We start from the raw sequence: 18,746 nt of genomic DNA, 5'->3' as shown, positions 1-18,746 counted from the left end.
ACCCTCATGCTCATCTGTGACACCCCCTTCATCCTTGATACTATAATCCTTACCTTCAATTTAACCTTAAATAGAGTATCGCCACTTATTGTAGGTGAGGATAGGAGAAGTAGAGATAGAGTAAGGGTCAGGGTGAAGATGAGGCTCAAAGGTGGAACACAGCTCAGGAATGGGATGGTATTTGTAGCTAACTTTTTATTTCAAGGTCACTGAATCCTCACACTCTTTCTTCATTCCTCTTACTAAAATTTGAACTCCAAGAAGTGGTTTTTAGTTCTTGTAAAGTCCATACACACACACACACACACACACACATATATGTAAAAAAAAAAAAAAAAAAAAAAAAAGAACCTTGAGTAAATCAATCCAGAATTACTCTGGGAAGTTTAATATGTCTATTTATGACACACAAAAGAAGATAAAGGGGTAAGTAGAGTCAATGTGGCATCTGCCCAACATTGGGACACTGAAATCAGCTCCAGTATGTAGCCACCAACCAAGTGATAGAGCAACATTACTGCAGTGAGAAAAGATATTTATGGTACATAAAACCAAATCTATCCAGTCTTTACAAAGATTTCTACAAGTCAATAAGAAAAACACAGACAACTCAATGGGAATATGGGAAGAGACTTGACACACTTCAAAAAGAACATACCCAATGGCCAAAAAAATATAAGAAAACATACTTAATCTCATTAGTCATCAGGGAAATGCAAATTCAGATCTAAGTAAATATCAGTATCCACTAGAATACAAAAATGAGAAAAGACTGACTGTAACGAAGGTAATAAAGATGTGAAGCAACTGAAACTTTCATATACTGCTGATAGGAATGTTGAAGATAAATTTTGGTCACAGAAATTTCACTCCTAGATATGTACTCAAATGAATTGCATGCACATATACCCCAAAATTATGTGGAAAAGTGTGTTCGTAGTAGCATTAGTCATAATAGCTCCAAACTACAAACAACCTAAATGTGCATTCATAGTAGAATGGATGAACATGTGATAAGTACAGTCATAAAATGGCACAGCAAATGACAAACTAGACTTAGATGCAATAAAAATAGTGAATTTTACAAACGTTCTATTGGGCAAAAGAGCCAGCTATCAAAAAATATAACTAGGGATCCAGGTATATGAATTTTCAAAAGTAGACAAAATTAATCCGTGATTTTAGAATGTAAGACATGGTCACCATTGAGGAAAATAGAAGCAACAGTAATTGAGAGAGGATTCAAGAGAGGGGTGCTTCTGTGATTTTTCTATTTCTTGACAAGAGTGATGGTTTCACCCACGAAATCATTTTGTGATCATTTATTGTGCTATACATGTATAACCTATGTACTTTTCTAAGCATATCATACTTAAAGACAAAGTTAAGAGAGACCGTAGGAGCACAGACTGAATCCAAAAGGTTGAAATCTTCATTTCTCATTTACAAACTGTGTGACCTTTGTTAATCTGTATAATTTCTCTCAGCCTCAATTTTCCATCTATAAAATGAAGATAATACTTATTAGCCTTGTATTACTAAATGGGAAAATTCATAAAAATTATTAAGTACAGTAAATAACAATCTAGTCCATCCCGTCAGTTTACAAATGAATAAACCAGGAGACAAAGAAGTGATGTGTCTTGTTCGGGATCCTTCAGTTAGCCCGTTGCCAGGGCCAGAAGTCAGGCTTATGTTGGATAGCACTTGAACCAAAGGCAGCTATTGTACTGTGAACTCAAAGTGAATGGAAGACACCCTTTGAGCCATTTTGTTTGCTTCTTTTATGTGTGTCAAGAATACAACATAAGACAGAAATTTCTTCTTCACTTTGATCCTGGCTATAGCTACAACTCAGGCAGTCATTTTAGAGCAACCCTGGAAAACAGATAAGAAAAGAAATCAAATAAGTAATTCCGTCAATTCAAAAATATTTACTGGATATGTGGTATATAAACCAAAAACAACAAAAAACAAGACAAACAAAAATATTTACTGAACACGTACTATATGCCAGACACCATTCTACACCATTAGAATTCATTAATAAACAAAAGAGACAACACGTTTTGTTTCCAATTTATCCGAGCAGATAGAAGGCAGACAGGGAAGGAATTGGATAGTGAAAATTAATATGATTAAATAACATATATTGTTTTTGATGGTAATCGGTGCCTGTAGGTTTGAAATGTAGGTTTTATGACTATTCTGATATGGTGAGGCCAACAGAGCAGGGGATGACTTCCATTGAAAACGTAGTTGTTATACTCACAAGTCACAAGAGGAGGGGGAATACCACCACTCCCCAGGGTCCACACGGGGAAGCACCAGGGTCAATCAGGAGTCAGAAGAAGAAAGAGACTCCATTGTGTTTTCTGCAAGGAGAAACAGGTGAGACAGGGTAAACAGGCTTAGGACTGGCTGCTTGAATAATTTGAATAATTTGGTTTGAATAATTTCAGCAGGTTCTGGGTGTAGGTACCTGGCCCTGGATTGATTAAGGCAGGGAATATTGTTCCAGAGCGGGTAGTGGGACACATGGGCTCTGGACTGGTTTGTTTGCACATGAAAGTTGCACTCATGGTCCAGTTGTTTACGCTCTTTAAGAACTGGCTAGGCCTGAGAGGGGCAGAGTCAGCAAGGCACCAGTCAATGCATCAGACACACCCGGTTAATACACTACTCTGAAACACAAAGGGCAGGGGATGAGAAATAATAATAAGGAGCTAGTCACCATCGCCAAGTTTAGAACATTTATCAAATAAATCACCAAAAGGACATCTGAATCTTTACTGGACTAGATTTATGTGTTTCCTTTCACTTTTTAATTTTAGTCCTTAGCTGTCAGTGCAGAATTGACTGACACACAGGAGAAAACGTCTTGCGTGTGAAAATTATATCGCATTTTGTGAGTAAGCACAACGCTATAAAATAAGAAATGATAGTTTGTGTTATCTACCATTGCGTAGCACAGAAGCCTCCCAGACAGATATAAGCTTTAAGTCATCATTCAGCCAAATAGTTGCTTACTTCATGCTTACATTCTCTGCACTCAAATATTAATCTCATGGTCAGGTCACCTGACCTAAAGTATCCCCACATAACTATAGTTTTATGAAGATACAGCACAGAGATAACAGAACAATTTATTGTTATATGCAGTTTACTCTACACTGTCCTAAATAACGAACAGTGAAAAACATACAATGATTCTGGCACCAATTTTTAATATCTCCTCACTATGAGGTAATTACCTTCAATCAGTTTGGTTAAGAGAACAGTTCTGATCTAGAACAGAGGATCTATGCTTAATCCTCTTCACTGTCAATCACTAAGAAACAGTAGCTGGTAGTAAGGCAGACCTGTACCAGAGTACAGGAAAGCAGAATGGAGGACAATTAAAAGTTAGCAAAGTAATAAGTGAGAGTTACAAATGATTAATCCAAGAAATAAATGACAAGAAGGAAAATGCTTTTGCAAACATTTTTCAAATGCTATTATTTTACGCATAATCAAGGCAATCACAACTTGTCCTGAGCATATAACACTTCTGAAGAGAAGGCAGCAGAGACTGGAGAGTTTTAAGAGGCCCCAGAGTGGTTAATGGGTGAATTAGCACAATTCAGAAAAGACATTAATTAGGTCGATCTGCAGTTTTGAAAAACTTTAGCGCCTCTCCAACACTATTAGTGAATTAATGACCCCAGTTACTGAACAATACACAAAGATTAACACAAAAATCTGGGCTGTTTAAAACCGGCTTTAAAAGGGAAGTTCAAAGAGAAAGCTAACAAAGTTGGAAAACTACAATAAGAGTTAGCAGAAGTGTGTTTGTGAATTATAAAAACAGATATACATGAAATAATGGATTTTTTAATAAAGAACTCCCCGGCACAAATGTTACAACTAAGAAGAAGAGAATGCCCAGTGATAATGAGCCTAAAAAGATTGTGTAATTTCTCTAAAGAAAATATTTAGCTTGTGTAGAGTATGAATTTGCTCAATAATACTTGGGACATGAAGCATCCCAATAATTTGCTGATCTTTAAATTAACTCTAGCACTAGTTTCCTTCATCAGGGTGGGGTGTCATATTTTTAGGAGCCTTTCCTTTGAGCACTACAGAACCCAAGATATTGATATGATACCTCAGATCAGGGAAGGGACCTATCCTTTAATTTCATGGTGGTTCCCATGGTCATTGCTCTTTCTGCTACGTACAGTAGTCGTCCCTGATCATACACTATCAAGCAACGCTGCTCCAGAAAGGACAGAGCTCTCCTTCACAAAAGACCCACCAACGACCACAGAAACACTTGAGGGAATCCTACATTATCACTCAACAGGGCCTCATGAAGTGCAGAACTTTTATCAGACATTATAATGTTTTGCAATCATGTATTGAAAAATAACACTTGATTTGTTATGCAGATTCCTGGAAATTACATAATTCAAAATGCCACTGGTTTCAAAACACAGGATATCATATTTAACAAATGCTGCTGAATTTTAAGACTCATGCAAATTTTTGTTGTTCTACAACAATCAATAACCAATCAAATATCAAGATTTTTATGCTCACTTTTCAAAGGAAAAACCAATGCCTTTGGCATATTTTGCCAATCAATTTAGGATGTGTTACATACACTCTCCTTTACAATAATATAAAAATCAGAATTCATTGTCAAGAGCTAAAGCTTCTACCTCCACACAAATAACTTCTGAATGTGTTGTTCTAAATAGCATGACTTAAAAAAATATATATATATAATGATCATTTTCTATGATAACTGTCAAGTTACCATAAAAGGGATCCTTCATGAATAACAAAGCATACTGACTGATTTGAATTCCCCAGGAGGGTTTTCTACCTCCTCCTCATCTATTTTAAGACTTGCTATGTGGGATTCCACACAGTTAAACAATAACAGAGTTTGATCAGCTTTAGCACATGGAGCAGGGAAATCTTCTAACATTAGAATTTCCATTGGAGGTGGCATAACATAAATGGGAATCTGTAAAGAGAAACGGCTGAGGGCAAAGACATTTGATGATGTTTTTTCAGATTTACAGACAAGTTTGCAGTAATAAAGATTAGACAAGAGATTCTAAAGTTCTTTAGAGGGACATAATTAAATGGTTTGTTTTCTTTCTAAAAGAGAAGCTAAAGGAGTCTTACAATCCTCACAAATTTTAGTGGCACCTTTAGTGGTGATTGTAGAACTTCTCAAGAGCAAGAACTTTGTAATCAATTTCTGTGTGGCTCTGCTTTACGAATTGGCACTGTTCTTGAATATTATGCAATTAGTGCCTTTGTGCTTCTTTGCACTTGAAACTTGACCACGCCCAACCCCAACACTGTGAGGTGAAGTGTCAGAAAAAAAAAATTGTGGGGTTTGATCACCTCAATGTACTAGTCATACACTAATGTTGCAATAAGCCCTGCAAATTCATCAGTTTGCCCAAGTGTCTTGCCTGGTTTTGCTCACTTGGGACACCAAAACATCAATTACATGGTCAGGTAGATAAAACAACTCAGGAATCACAAGTAATGATCCCTGAAGCGTTTTGAATTCTAATTTGGGATTGTATGGAGAAGACAAAAGGACGTATTGAAAATAACTAAATCACATTCAGTATGAAAATCTGATTTCATTTACTTCACACACTTGTGTACAATAAACTATAAAAAAGAAATAGTGATTCTGGAATCAATCTCCAGTTCTGTCTCACTATGGAATTGATGATAACCTTTAACCAGAGTGATTAAGAGACTGTAGCTCTGGTCCAATGTGGATCCTCTTTAGAGCCTGCATTGCCCTCATCTTATATTTCCTGGCACATGCTAGTCTGCGGGTCTAGTCAGTTCTGTGCTAGTCTGAGGGTCTAGTCAGTTCTTGAGAATGACAAAGTAATGCTGCAGCTCTTTGTCACCGTTGAGAGCTCTGCACCTGAGGCAAGGAGCATAAAAAGTGCTCTCACTTAAACGGAGATTAATAAAAATGTGGGTGAAACAAAAAGAGGGAGTGGGAAGAAGCTGTGTCCTCATGGGACACTGAGGAGTCTCCAGACCTGCAGCTCACTGACCTTGAACTTGGTTCTCTCATTCCATTCATCTATGCTCTAAAGGCAGTAGGAGAAGTCACAAGTGACAAGAAAGGGCTTACATTTTTACAGTATCTCGAATTTTTATCTTGCTCTTGCCAGTACTGCTGTGTAATCTATGCTCTCTGTTCAAGGGTGGCCTTCTTTTTTAAGCTGTAGCAATGGGAATATTCAAACCCCTGTGGATTAAAAAAAAAAAAAAAAATGGACACTATGATAATTTCTATGTAACACTAATAAGCATCTCCCCCAGATAACAGGGACCCTCGGAATTCCCAGTGGGTCACTTCTCACCCAAAACTGTGAGGGTTATGACACCACATGTTCAAAAGCCTACGGACAATTTTTGTATTCTGGAATGTATCCTCGTGCTTGGAAATCCAGAATTATTGGATTCCTTTTAATCTGTAAAATTGAATAGCTCTAGGAGGACCGCATTCTTGTTTTATTTGTAGCCTGGGCCTATCACAGATTCCACTTGCTCTTTCTTGCCTGAGATTAATGCTAGTAGTTTCTGAAGGTGACACCAGATGTTCCTGATCACTTTTTCTTTCTGATTGTTAATTACCACAATGATATGAACCTGTCTAAGATCTATGAGTTTGCCCTCTGTCAACTGCAAAACTAAGGAATCACTAAAATGAGGTAACACATTTGAGTTCTAGAAATCAGTACCTGTTTGCAGCATTAAAGGATCCAGGAGTGATGACCAGACATCTGCAGTATTTACATCCACAATCTTGGGCAAGAGCCAATATTGAAGACTAATTCCTCTGACAGAACACTGAGGAGCTTCCTTACCTGTCTGTGCTGGGTTGGGGGCTGCTGAGGTGCCTTAGATAGCCATCCTACAACTAGCCAGTTAAAGGATTCCTTGTTGATTCTAGCTGAGATCATCATAATTGAAGATTTGAAATTTTCAAGGAGAAATGGACAGTAGAAAAAACACACAAAAAAACTAATGTGTAATGACTATTTTCCATGTGCCAGGTGCTTTGCTAAGCATTTTACAAACATTATGCCACTTAATCCTTCCTACAAACCTGAGAGCAAGAGTGACTTGTATAATACTCCACAATAATTAGAACACTGGCAGTGACAAATCAACTTAATGGACACTTCACCTAGCCATACCCCTCCAGCCTTACGCCATACCAATGTGTACTGGTGAATATTAAATCACATTGTACAGGTGAGAAAACTGAGGCTTAGGGAATCTAACCTGCCCAAGACATGCAGCTACAAATTGGCATAGTCGGGATTTGAATACAGATCTGCCTGATTGCAAAGCTTGAGATCCTTTTCTTTTTATTATACCATGCTTGCTCCTGTTAGAGTTTCCAGTTCCAGACCAAGGGGACTTAGGTGATCATTAAGATGCTGGATGACAAGTTATCAGTGAAGAAACCATGTTGAACACTCACAACATTCCCTATGTGAGCACTGTGTTATTTTATTTTATATAGTACCACCCTGGAAATGTTCAAGGTCTCTCCATTGTCTACAGACTCTAAATTCCCTGCTTATGGCCTCACAGCTTCATAATCCATAGTAAACTCTACCAGTGGTGTGTATCTTATACTCCAATCACTCTCAGCATCAGGCATATTCCTCAAATATACTTGAACTTTCCTCTGTCTTTATCTTTACCTTTGTTCGTGCTCTACCTAAGTCAGAAACGTCCTCTCACCATCACCTAACACTAGAGGTACAGTTAAATCCAGTACCTCTTTCAATGATGAATTAAAATTGGTCCCCATACTGAGCAGTTACTTTGCCTGCCCCGATCGCAATCCCTGCAAGGAGCAACTCAATGGGCCATGTGATCCCAGGTTTCTGCACATTCATGACCCTCAGCTATGGCTGAGCCAAGGCCAGCCTGTCCATCAGCTGATTAGTAACCAATCAGGTGCCTTGCTGAATATAGAGACTGGTTAAATGGTGCTGAACACCCAAAAGGTCCTGTCAAGCGAGGACTTACAACACTAGAGAGTCAAGTGAAAGTAGAGGAAATCAGTAGAAACAGAGAGGGGATGAAGAAAAAGCAGAGATAACAGGGTTCAGAGACTACTTCTGCCATAGTTCATCTGCCTTAAGTTCCATTCCCCATGAAGCTTGTGGTGTATTTTCATTTCATATGATCGTCATATTCTTTGAACAACCACTCCTTTACCTGAATTAGCTTGAGTAAGTTTCTTCTGGAAAACAAGAGTCTTGCATAGAAAACAGATTTCTCTGCTCACTGTTTAAGATTTAATATCTTCCTGGTTGGCATTTACTAACCCTTTTATTTATACTTCAATTTTGGCACTTTTATCTCCCCTTCAATTCATGTTAATTATGCATATATCTGTCTCCTCACTTTTCCTCCACGCCAATTCCATTCCTCGTTCTCTCCCCTAGCACTCTGTGGAATCTAGCACATACTAGATTCTAGAATTGGGTAATGCTTAATGATGTCAATAACCATATCATTAACCGGGTCTTGTGAAACTATATTATTGACATGCCACAAAAGGTTTTACCATCACTACCACCCCCACACACGAGGTACCTGCTCCTAAAAGGGAACAAAGAAGGAAAGGGGAGTATAGACATTTAGCTGATCACTCCACACGTGTGTTCCTTTCTTTCTACAGTGTAGAGTTACTGTTAAATGGCTTCCCAGCCAGGGGCCACATTTTCCAGCCCCCTTACACAGTTAATACATAGTTCTTCGCTGTAGAATGTGATAGAAGCCTCCTCCCCACCAAAGTGGATAATAAGTGATTATGTGGACCACGCAACATGGAAGGCGACTGAGTCCCTGAATGTGACACAGAAACCTTTCAATGGACTGTGACCAGAACAAGGAGTAAACTTTTATTGGGTTAAATAATTGGGATTTCAGGGTTTATCTGTTACAGAAATTGTTTTTCAATTTAAACAATTAAGAAGAGCACTGTCCCATTTTCTCTTTAAGGTTGGAGTATTCCATTTCTTCTAGTCTTTTGTTATCTCTTACGGTATCAGTTTGATTGATTGATTGATCGATTGATTGATTGACAAAGTTTCTTCATCACCATTTTTTACTTTTAGTGAGCCCTCTTTACATTTATTTCTACATAATCCTTTATTATATTTTCATGATGTTTATCGAGACATCTTAATGGGGCGAAGGGGGTGAAGCATAAGAAATGGAGTCAATGATTCCTCTGAATTTGATTCAACTCCTAGAGGTCTTTGTTGGCATGTGGATAATTAAGATTACCTGACTCAAGGTGATCTGAAATTCTAACACAGTTTCTGGATGTCAGCCTGATGAAAACCAACCTCCATGTCAAAATCTGCACGCTGCATCCTTGATTCATCAAGCAGAATATTTTTTTTTGCCTTTAATATGTTGATTTTGGTTCAACCAAAGAGGCCTCCTATGTATACAGGGCAATCTTACAATATGTCATCAAAAGCAGTTTACAAAATTGTGGTTTTAAGACAGATGGTACAGCCACGTAATGTAAATAGTAAGTAGTAGTGCCCTTGTCATGAAATTCATTTTGTGAAATTTAAATCTTCAAATGATGATTAAGGGTGCTGCAGAGAAGCATGCTTTGGATAAACTCCCAAGTTTATCAGATGCTTTCATGCACCGGCATGTGTCTGGATCCCACAGATCATTAGGAACAGAGTGTGCTTTGGTTCAAGGCTCTTATTTGGTTTGCAGCTAAACGATAAAAAAATGGCCCTTTGCATATTAACCTAAGAAAACTCATTTATGGACATCTCACTCAATAATATGCTTCAATATGACCCAAAGCCATGATTTTAAGCACTAAGTTGGCTTTATTTCTCCGATGAAGCATATATTCAGATGTTCCCTGGTAACATTTGAGCATAGTAATGATAATTAACATATATTAGGCCAGACTATATAGCAGATTTTATGTTAAGTAGTTAAGTAGTTTCCATTTGTTATCTAATTCTCACATTAACTGTATGAAGGTGTCCTGCAATCACTGCCAATTCAGCGCTGAGAAGAGCAAAGCTTACAGAGGTAAATAACTTGCCCAAGGTCACAGTATTAAGTCAGGATGGGAACCACGGACCAGAACAAAAGCATTCTAAATCTAGTGCCATTATTATCTTTAAAAATAATAATATTGTATTAATACAGAAGCAGTATATATGTGGTGTGAAAAATTTTAAATACAGAGAAGCACATATGAAAAAAATTAAAGTATTATATTCCTACCACTTAGAAATCACCACTATAACACCTTAGAGCAAATACTTCCAGATCCTATTTTACATACACATATTTATTTTTATCAAAATGAGATCATACTGTCACCTAGTTCTTAAATCTGCTTTATTGATCAATATGTATTTCAGTAAATTTTCTAATCTAATCCTGAGACTGTATTTCCCCAATGACCCAACAATGTCCTTTACAGTTGATTTGTTTAAATGAATGTCTAGTCCAGGAACACATACTGCATCTGTTTATATGCCTCTTAAGATTCTTTTAATGTAGCATGTTTGTTTGTTTGTTTGTTTGTTTCTTATGAAATTAGTTTGTTGGAGAGACTAGGTCAGTTGTTCTATATAATGTCTCGTGTTTTGTATTTACTGCACGGTAAATGTTATTTAGCTTGTTGCTTTCTCCCTTGTTAGTTTTGAATGAGAGATCAGACATCGTAACGAGAGTTAGAATTTCAACATATGACCAGTTAGGAATATATCTTTAGATAAGATATTTCACTTTATTGAGTCTTGGTTTTCTACTCAGAGGGGATTGCGGATATTAAATGTGAGGTTGAGTGCCTACCATCAAACTCAACAAATATTAGCTAGTATTAGGGGGCAGTTACATCAGGATAGTACATAGTAAAACAGAATTTGTCTTTAAATCATTGACATTTATTGGATTGATTGGAAATGGGTAGAAAAAGAGCCTCCAATCAATATGAACCTTTATAATAATCTGCTTGCTTAAGGCAAGTGCTTGGTTTTAAAATTAATTCCACAATATCATTTTGTATAGGACCACTCAAATTTTAAAAACATATATATTTAAAGAAAAACAAGAGTAGTAAACACCTGTTGGATTGTTGTCTCATCCCTCTTCTCTAGAATCTGCCTGCTCTGTTCACTGGCTAGGACTTCATCAGGCATGCCTGCACTACACAAACCTGGCCACAGCTACTTGGCTGAAGAGCAGATTCCTACCCAATCAGATTCTCTCCTGAGAGTGTGGAATTAGAACTAAGGAATTCCAGGCTGCTCTGGGCTGATCTGATGACTGGAGAAGATGTTAAAACTCAGGAGCTCTGGATGCACCATTTTCTGCCACATATTTAGAGTAGCAGCTAAAACTATTTTGCAGAAATGGAAGAATAAGGCAAATCTCCTGAAAGAAGCAAAGACTAGAGATGAAGAAGATTCCCTAATTTTCTAATCCATTTCCTTTTATTTTGATGTCATTGTTTCTAGTCTCTTCCTACACTTTAGGGTCTTTGAGGTGTCCCTGAATCCTTATAATAATGCACCCTTTTTGTTTTATGGTATTTGTTACTCATAACCAAATACAATAGCAAACGTCCTTGAGACCATTGTGAAAATACATTTCATTCTCAAGCTTGATAATACATGGTTACCACTGCAATGTCCTTTACAACCCTATTAAAAGGGTTATCACATTTTCAGATCTTGGCTAGCAAAAAGTCAGAAAATGGAGACGATGTAAGCTAATATCTTTATTTCAAAAGAATGTTTAAATTGACACAAATTTTTATTAACAAAAAAGACAATTGTATATGACATAGGAAAAGAGCCAAGATATAAAAAGGTGTTCTCAGATACAGAATACCACGCAAGCACTAAGAAAGATCAAAAATAAATAAAGTCAGTACTTAATATGATGGAGTAATGCCTGCTAATAAACCTTCTTAAAAATAATTAGAGAATATTAACATCTAATGAGTAATATGAGACCAAGCACAGAGTTTTATGTTTTTCTTAAAAGAAGCAGAATGGTAATACTTCCAGGGAGGCAAACATCAAGAATATCAAATTTTACGTTTTTCACTAAATATATAATTGAGATGAAAAAGCAAAATAGTATCAAAAAGTTATTGACTTGGAGATTCCTGGGATGAAATGTTTCTAACTAAGCATACATCTATACATTTTCAAAATTTGCAAATTAATACACTTCATCTTTTCTATCAAAGCATTATTCATAGCAGAGTGTTCATTAAGAGCTTGTGAAAAGAAAGGAAGTTTTCAGGCATGATGGTGCCTTATATAATACATGCTTTGTTGGAACACTACAATATAATATCAATCCCAAAAGCCTTTTGGGAGTTTAAGAATTAAGATTTTTGGAAAGTTATTTGAAAGTCTATAACTATAATTTTGGATAAAATGGCATGTAAATATATTAGAAAAGATAATGCCAAAATTCAAGAAAAATGTTGTTAGCAAAGCCACCACCCAATCACTCCTTCTCAACTGCTTTCCTAAAACTGTGATCCCCACAAATGTTATTGTGTCATGTGGTAGATATGTCCACAAAGATAATTATGAAGAGTAATTCAGTGTGTTCATTATAAATATATATATGGCATCTACAATGTGCTAGGCAAATGTTCAAGGCACTGGGGTTACAGAAATGAACAAAAGACACTAAATCCTTGCTCTCGAGGAGTTTATATTTGAGAGCAGGAAGAGCAGGTGTGTGAGGAAAGGATATATGTTAGTGATATGAACTATGAATAAAACAAGACAAAGTAAAGCAGATAGAGATGTGGAAGGAAAAGTGCTATTTTAGCTCCAGTGGTCAAGAAACCCGCCGTGATGAGGTAACATTGAGCAGAGATGTGAGAGGTAAATAAATGAGTCAGGTATCTGCCTGGAGGCAAACTCTTTCAGGCAGAGTGAACAGAAAATGTGCAGGTCTTGAAGTGGAAAGTTTTCTGTCATCTTTTAGGAACAGTAAAGGCAAACATGGCTGTGGTTGAGCACACAAGAGGCGAGTGAAGAAAATGAGATCAGAAAAGTATCCATGGAACAAATCGTAGTGGTTTTACATTTGTCTGTAAATTCTATGATACCCCTCCCTTCAAAAAGAGGACCTTAATTCTTCTCCTATTAAATGTGGGCTGGATGTAGTGACTTGGTTCTAATGAATAGAATGTAACAAAAGGGATGTTATGTGACTTTTGAGTCTAGGTCATAAAAGTATCAGCTTGCACTTATCCTCTCTCTTAGATCACTTATTCTGGAGAAAACCATATATCATTTTGTGAAGATACTCAAGCAGCCTAAAGAGAAGCATATATGGGAAGGGATGGAGGCCTCCCACTAAGAACCAGACTATATATTTGATCCCTTTTACGAAATATCTGGTGATGGAAGGAGAACTGACTCTGGGTAGTGAACACACAATATGATATATAGATGATGTATTACAGAATTGTACACCTGAAACCTATGTAACTTTACTAACAATTGTCACCCCAATAAACTTTAATTAAAAAAAAAAAAAAAGAACCAGACTAAAATGCCAGGCATGAGACGGAACCTCTTTGAAAACAGATCCTCCATCCTCAGTCAAGCCCTCAGATGACCACAATGCCAACCAACATCTTCCAACATCTTAACTGCAACCTGAAGAAAGGCTCCAAAGCACAACCACCTAACTAAGATGCTCTCTATTTTCTGACCCACAGAAACAGTGAATGATAATAAATTTTTATTTTTTGTTTGAAGCCACTAAGTGTTGAGATAATTTGTTATCAGCAACAGAAAACTAATACATAAATAATATAGGGTCTAGTAGGCAATTGAAGTCCTGCCAGTTTTATTCTAAATGAGATATGGAGGCACTTGAGTGTTTAATATAGAAAAGGTACATGATCTGACTTTTTAAAAATATCATCCTGGCTGCTCTGTGAATATACTGCAGAGGGAAATTGTGGAAGAAATTAATTGCAAGAGTTCAGGTTAATGAATATGTTGGCTTATATTACAGCAGTAGCAATTCAGGAAGTAGAGAGGTATTTAAATTTCAGATAAATTTGAAAGCAGAGAGCTGACTGGATTTGTTAATACAGTGGATATGGTGTGTGAGACAAAACATGAGTCAAGTGTGACTCCAAGGTTTTTGGCCTGAGCATCGAGAAAATGATGAAGTTGAACTAACTGGGATTGGAACAGTGGGGCTATAACAAGTTTGGCAGGTTTTTTTTTAATGTGTTAAAATTAGATGCCTATTAAAAATCAAGTAGAGGTGTTAAAAAGGTAACTGGATATGAAGTTGCAAGTTCAGGGAAAATATGTAAACAGACATTTTGGTATATAGAGGGGAAAAGTTACGGATGTGGGTGAGCTGAATTAGCTAATGGGTGAAGATAAAGAGAAGAGGATCAGCTGCGAGCACTGGGTCACTGCAATGTTTTGCTGTCTGGGGAAAGAGAAGGATTCTCAAAGAAGACTGAAAAGGAGTAACTAGCGAAGTAAGAGAAAAGCATGAGGGAGTGGTGTCCCAGAAACCACATGAAAAAAGACTCAAAATAGAGGGAGAAGTACACGGGATCAAATGCTGCTTGAATAAGATGAAAATTTATTATTGGATTTAAAAATCTGTTGTTGTTTTTTCTGATAAGTACTTCCAGTGGTAGAACGGGCATACAATCCCAATTAGAGCAGGTTAAAGAGAGAATGGAAGAGTTAAAAGGTGTATGGAAAGCCCTAGAACAACTACTAAGAAAATAACTTAAAATGTATTTTAGAGAAACAATTAAAGGAATTAAAATGTTATACTAAAAATATTCACTTAATGCAAAAGAAAGTAGTAAAGAAGGAAGAGAACAAAAAAGTGAGGCATACAGAAAATAAAAATTAAGATGGCAGATGTAAATCCAACTGTGTTAATAATAATATTAAATGTGAATGGATTAAACAATCAAAAGGCAGAGGTTGTCAGACTGGATTAAAAAAAACCAAAAAGGTCCAGGATTCAAAACCAATATATGAAAATCAATTATATTTCTATACATTAGCAATGAATAATACAAAAATGAAATTAAGTAAACAGTTCCATTTGTAATAGCATTAATAAACAAAATATTTGGAGAAATTCTAACAAAATAAATACAAAACTCATACTCTGAAAACTATAAAATATTTTTTTTAAAGATAATAAAGACCTAAATAAATGGAAAGACATCTCACATTAATGAATTGGAAGACAACATTATAACAATGATGATACTCCTCCAAATTTATCTATAAGCTCAAGACAATTCCTATCAAAATCTCAGCTGGCTTCTTTGCAAAAATTGATAAGCTGATACTAAAATTTGTAAGAAAATTAAAGAGCTCTAGAGACAAAACAGTCTTGAAAAAGGCAAAGTTGGAAGACTCTCACACCCCAATTTCAAAACTTAAAACAAGACAATACCGTGTTTCCCCAAAAATAAGACTTAACTGGAAAATAAGCCCTAGCATGATTTTTCAGGATGCTATCCCCTGAACATAAGCCCTAATGCGTCTTTTGGAGCAAAACTTAATATAAGACTTGGTCTTATTTTCAGGGAAACACGGTATGATACTTGCATAAACATAGATATATAAAGTAATGGAATAGAACTGAGACTCCAGAAATAAACCCATACATCTATGGTCAATTGATTTTCAACTAGGGTACGAAGATAATTCTGTAGTCTTTTCCACAAATGGTGCTGAAACAACTAGATATCTTTATGAAAAAGAATGAAGTTGGGCCCCTACCTCACACCATACACAAAAACTAACTTAAAATGAATAAAAAACTAAATGGATCAAGAACTATAAAATTCTTAGAAGAAAACATAGGAATAATTTTGATTGGATTAAGCAGTAGTTGCTTTTATATGACACCAAAGTACAAGCAACAACAATAAAAATTAGATGAATTGGACTTCATTAAAGTTAAAAAGTTTTGTGTTTCAAAGATCATCATTTTAAAAATGAAAAGACAACCCACGGTATGGAAGCAAATAATTGCAAATATATTTGATAAGAAACTTGTGTCTAGAATATATAAAGAACTCTTACAACTCAATAAGAAAATGAAAAATAACCCAATTAGAAACTTGGCAAAGGATATGAATAGACATTTCTTCAAAGATGATATACAAATGACCAATAAGCATATGAATGGATGCTCAAATTCAGCATCATTAGCCATCAAGGAAATGTTCATCAAAACCATAATGACATACCACTTCCTATCCACTAAGATGGCTATAATAAAAAGACAGATTACAAACAAGTGCTGGCTAGAATTGGAGAAATTGGAACTCTTATACGTTGGTGATGGGAATGTAAAATGATGCAGCCACTTTGGAAAACAGTCCAGGAGTTACTCAAAATGTTAAATATAAATTTATCATATGACCCAACAATTCTTTTGCTAGGTATGTAAATCATTTATCCACAGAAAAACTTGAGAAATGAACATTTATGCCCTCGCAAAAACTTGTATATGTGTATGAATGTTCATAGTACCATTATTCATAATAGCCAAAAAGCAGAAACAACCCATATGTCCATCAACTGGTGAATGGGTAAATAAAATATGTTATATCCATACAATCAAATGTTATTTGGCCATAAGAAGAAACGAAGTACTGATACATGCTTCATCATAGATGAACCTTAAAAATATGCTAAATAAAGGAAGTCAGTCATAAAAGACCACATAGTACATGACTCTATTTATATGAAATGTCTATAATAGACAAAACGGTAGGGACAGAAAGTAGAAAGTGTTGCCTAGGGCCTGGGGGTGACTTGGAGAAAATGAGGAGTAACTGCTAATAGGTATAGGATTTCATTTGGAAGTGATGAGAATGTTCTAAAATTGATTGTGGTGATTGTTGACAATTTGGTGAATATACTAAAAATCATGTAATGCTATAAATGATTGAATTGTGTGGTATGCAAATAATATTTCCATAAAGCTGTAACTAGAAAAAGGGAGAGAGAAAATGAAAGGAGAATTAGAGGACAGTGAGAAGACCAACACTTTGATGGAGTTTGCTATAAAAGGGCAGAGAATGGGACAGAAACTGGAGAGAAATTGGGGTCAAGGTATGACTAGTTTCTAAGTGGGAGATATTACATACATTTGCATTTTAATTAGTGTTCCAGTGGGTGGTGATGCAGGAGAGAGAGCACATTGTAACTGGGCAGGAGGTGATGAGATCCTCCGCAGAAGCAGAGGAATTGGTCCGAAGTCAAAGCTCCACCTTGCAATTCAGCCCATCCATTGCAGTGGGGCGGGCAGAGAGTACAGTTATGGATGCAGAGGTTGGAAGATTGGTGCTGTGGGCATGAGGAAAGTCTTTGTGAAAGGGAAGAGAAAAAGAGGAACGGGGGGGGGGGGGGAGAGAGAGAGAGAGAGAGAGAGAGAGAGAGAGAGAGAGAGAGAGAGAGAGAATCTGGGCAATAAGCCTAAAGCCTCTGGGTGGAGGAAATGGCACCAGCAAGGATGCCCTGACAACCCAAGACCATGGCTTTTGCTAAGCCCTCCCTGTGCCCAGATTCCCAGGGATGGTGCTTTACTCTGTGAGTGAACAGATATAAATAAGAGGTGGCCAAGTTCCCCAGGTCTAGGCCAGCAGGCCCCAAGAAGGGGGTGAGATAATAAAGGCACTGCCACCATAGTCTGTAGCCCCATGACATTCTGACCACATTTTACTTATCCTGGTTTTGTTGTGTGCTTGGTGCATCATCCACCCTCTCCCTGTCCAACCCCTATCCCAGCAAGATTGATCTGAGATTTATCCACATACTTAGACATTTAAATCTGTACTTGACTTTGACATGTCTCTGCTATGAGCTCACTACCGAACACCAGCCTGCCTTGACCCTGCTGTCCTTTCACAGATGCCTCCCTGCTCCTGGCTTCTGACCCTGGCCCGCCCAGTCCTTGATTTGCGATTCCCAACTTGGCTCTGACAATTCCTAGTGATCTCATTCTACTGTAGAGCCTAGATAGGACTGTTGTGTTCCAAAAGGTCACCAGTCAATGGGGTGTTTGGCATGCAAAGAATTTCCCCATAGAAAAAATTAGGGTAAATAGTGGTATGGTTCCCAGGCCAACCCACAAAGGCTTATTTAACCAATTATGGTTCTGGCATAACTGTCTTAAGCCACTGGGTCCTCTCAGTGTAGCAAGGTTGATACAGAGGGGAAAAAGTGGCAAAAAGTGGAAACCCTTGGCAATTTAACAGTTCCCATGGAAACATGAGAGAGGAAATTCCAGGGCCAGAGGAGACAAGAAAGAGAAGGAACAGTACTCAGAGGGCAACCAAGCAGAGTGAAGGTTGCAGAGCAGAGGGCACCCCTGCCCAGAGAGGGCTCACAGAGGAGGGTCTACCACAGGCTGGGAAGAGCCCAGAGGGAGGGGAGCAGTGACCAGCCCTCTAGATCCTTCATAAGCAGAATAACATTATGGCAGATCTCCCTTAGCTGCTGAGAATCTTCCCTCCAGACAACTCTGTCTCCCTCTGCCCCTGTTCCTGTGAAGTTCCTGATTCTTCTCTGGACCTTTGACCACCCACCTTAGCCTGCTTACTGGAGGACCACTGATTGCTGGCTCTTCTCATAGTG

At 37.2% G+C, this 18,746-nt stretch overlaps 1 long non-coding RNA gene across 1 annotated transcript in view; it reads right to left on the bottom strand.

Moving 5' to 3' along the window:
- Nucleotides 1-352: 352 nt before the first annotated feature.
- Nucleotides 353-18,746, bottom strand: part of LOC141572364 (uncharacterized) — a 97,261-nt gene continuing 78,867 nt past the window's right edge. The window contains exons 3-4 of the long non-coding RNA XR_012497722.2: nt 2,273-2,375; nt 353-1,878 (exon numbers count right to left, since the gene is read on the bottom strand). This is a non-coding gene — a long non-coding RNA (uncharacterized LOC141572364). The remainder of the gene's footprint in view (nt 1,879-2,272; nt 2,376-18,746) is intronic.

Source organism: Rhinolophus sinicus, chromosome 17, assembly GCF_057876585.1.
Source record: "Rhinolophus sinicus isolate RSI-liver-muscle chromosome 17, RSI-T2T, whole genome shotgun sequence".
In the NCBI taxonomy this organism is placed as follows: Eukaryota; Metazoa; Chordata; class Mammalia; order Chiroptera; family Rhinolophidae; genus Rhinolophus; species Rhinolophus sinicus.
Note: the sequence above shows the minus strand (reverse complement) of the source record. Positions and strands in the feature narration are given on the sequence as shown.